Source organism: Lactuca virosa, chromosome 4 (assembly GCF_052849685.1).
Source record: "Lactuca virosa cultivar CGN04683 chromosome 4, Lactuca_virosa_CGN04683_v6, whole genome shotgun sequence".
Classification (NCBI taxonomy): domain Eukaryota; kingdom Viridiplantae; phylum Streptophyta; class Magnoliopsida; order Asterales; family Asteraceae; genus Lactuca; species Lactuca virosa.
The window spans coordinates 36,812,493-36,815,884 of NC_136429.1; the positions used below are offsets into that span (position 1 = coordinate 36,812,493).

General features: G+C 27.8%; 1 pseudogene; it reads left to right on the forward strand.

Moving 5' to 3' along the window:
• Positions 1-1,320: 1,320 nt before the first annotated feature.
• LOC145109674 (small polypeptide DEVIL 4 pseudogene) lies at positions 1,321-1,778 on the forward strand (annotated as a pseudogene).
• The last annotated feature ends 1,614 nt before the right edge of the window (positions 1,779-3,392 follow it).

The window sequence follows — 3,392 nt, forward strand, 5'->3', positions numbered from 1 at the left end:
ATTTTGTCTTGGAGTAGACTTAAATAAATAAATAAAATATCTACGGAAAGTTTGAAAATACATCTTCAAGTGAATTTAATACAATGGGACCCATCTAACATCATTTACGAGTTTCACTTAGCCATTTACAAACTGTAACTAATGGTACAATAGTTGTAATAAAAAAATTGATATTAATACTAAAAAATATTAGTTCTGGTAAAATTACAAATAGATGTTTGTAAAAAATACAAATTGTTGTTAGAAAATAAGGTATACATGGCTACTTGCTAATATTTGGTTGCTTAAAACCAATAAACTTGTTAGAGAAAACCCCAATGAATAATTTCCATCTTTATCTTATCTTTAAATTCGTACTCGATTTTATTTTTTATCATTTAACTCTTTTACATCTATCGAACAATTTCCGTCTTACACTTCATCTTTGTATTAATTGACATCATAAAGATTTAGATTAGTGAGGCATGAAGATGGATTAATAGCATATGTTTATATATACGTAAGCCATCTAAATTATTGGTGTCAATGTGTCATACAACGATCATTTTCAGATATTAGGGTTATTTTCACATTAAAGAAAAAAAGAAACATGGTTTGGGATGGACCACACAAGGATTCATGCCATGAAAGATTTGTCCCTTCACATAAATTTCATATTAACACATTCTATACAAATCATAATCATACGATGACATGATTATAACCAATGCAACTACTGATCAATTGGCTTATTAAAATTGTTAAAACTTGAAACATACTCAAATTTATCTATAACTGTAAATATATCATGTGCATATTATCTACGAAATGATCAACGTTGTGCTGACAACAAAACAACAAAACTCTGATCTTTTCGGATCTGATTTTCAGATATTTTCAAATAAAGAATAGAAGACCCTAGAGATGGTACATATTTCACACATAAGGAAATATATGAGTAAATGCACACACATGAAGAAGACCATAAAACCAATGATAACCTCAAGACGAACAAGTTGAAGATGGGGGGCTCATAAATTATATGTGGATGCTACCTCATTGAGGTAATGCTTGACCCATCATGTTTGTGGGTGATGCCCACACCTATCATCATTTGAACATGACATGTATACAATATGTTACCTATACATATGTACATACTATCTTGTCCTAAATCAAATATACTATTCTTTTATTCAAAATAAACATTCTCAAGAAAAAAGAAATACCAAGTGGGAAGTGAACCCCACAAAGAAAATTTGTAATGACCCAAGGACCCCTACCCACCCTACTCTAAAACTACCTCATGTCCAAACATCCTCTATATAAAGAAACCCATCCACCATTCTCTGCCATAATATTCTTCAAACTCAACCACTTGTTTTTGCCAATCACTTCAAGAAAATTCAATAATCCTTTCTCTAAATCATCACTTATCAAGTTTTATTCTTGTAAAAAAGAAACTCATTTTCGGGCTTTTGTAGTAAAACAATGAAGATGATGGGAAGCAATAGCATGGGAAGATCAAAGAGAAGGGTATCAAGTAAGCTTGGAGGAGTTCTTAAAGAGCAAAAAGCAAGGCTTTACATAATTAGGAGGTGTGTGGTGATGCTTCTTTGTTACCAAGATTGATTTGTTAATTCACTACATCTTCCTTAGATTTGTTCTTAAAAGAATGTGTAAATAGAGATATATATGTGTAAGGAGCTTCGCAATTTTGTAATCCTACATATTAGCCTTTACAGGGCTTCATTGTATATTATTAGCTTTGTGTATTTTAACCTATCATTTTGTTTTTACTTTGATTGTTAGATGTATTAATTCGATCCAAAACTAAAGGTTAAATTTTCTTTTTAGCTTTATATTTGAAATCCAGCGCAAACCAACCATTTGTTTTTGTGAGAAGGCTCTACTAAAACATTATACTTTGCAATAATAAATAATTTTGGACAAATTGTGAGGATTTAATTGTAGTTTTTTACTTTTTTTTCTTTTCATAACTATTGTTTTTTTCTTAGGGAAGACCAAGCAAAATGATTTAAAATTGTAAAACTTGTTCAAAATATCTGAACTATATATCATCACCCTGAATTAACTGTCATGAATATTATAACAAGTCTTTTTGGGTCTGACAAAGACTACAACATTCTTCTTTGAAAAGTTTAATGTTAGAGTTAGAGTAATAGATTTATTAAGCGTGATAGTGATAAATGATATCAATTTAAACTATCGCATTTCTTAATTTATAAATGTAAAGTTAATTTAGATATCTGAAAATCTGGCAAATTTTTTAAAAATTGTGTCGACTGAAGTGTTGTAAGTTTCATAAAACACAACTAATATTTTAATGACAATGCTGTAAGTTCACTAATTAATACTTTATACTATGTTTTGATCATGATCCACATATTTATTTATTTAAAATATTTTTTAGACAAATTTATCTAATTCTTATTCCACAAAGTCAAGTGTATAAGACACTCAAATATGGATTACAAAAGAGCTTGATTCTTCACATTTTTTGTGATGATGCCATATCATCAGGTAAATATCTTAGATACTTGAAAATAATTAATTATCTATATCAAATCTATTAGAACTATCATTGGGCCATGATTAGGCCTAAATATGGTAATAAACTCATTGTTAACTAGGGAAGATTGGTATAAAATAATAAGTGGTGATATTTTGGTATTTGTAGGCCCATTAAGCATTAAAAGTGGTCTAATCTCCAATTCTCCATTATTACAATTTTGGTCAAATCTGAATTATTTTACCAACTTTTCCTAAGTTCCGTATTTGAAATCATGACAATTAGTGCCTTAATAAGCCCAACATCATCACAAGAAACGCTTTTTTTTTCTTAATACATATTTCTAGCTTCAGTTAATGTAAATTTAAGAATATAACTTCAACTTTGAAAAAACAGTTAATAATTATTAAAATTATGTAGTGTTATTAAAATATTATACCCAAAAAGATATTGTCGAATCTAATATAGATGTATATGATATCAAATTAAAAAGTAAAATGAAAAAAATTAAAAAATAATAATAATAATAATAATAACTCCACCATTGAAGCATAACAGTTGATGTGCAGAATTCTATATAAAACGTTCAAGTTTCAAACACTTACAACCTAAAATATTGCTAATATTATGCAATTGATCTAACACGTGGATTTGAAATGGGTTTACATAGGTTATTCGGATGGTACAATTTATTTATTTTTTAAAACACACACACATATATATATATATATATATATATATATATATATATATATATATATATATATATATATATATATATATATATGTGTGTGTGTTCAGGTTAATTTGAGACCATGCTAATTTTGAGAGACCGTGAAACGCAATCTAAAAATAATTTTAAAATGTAAAATTAAAAGAA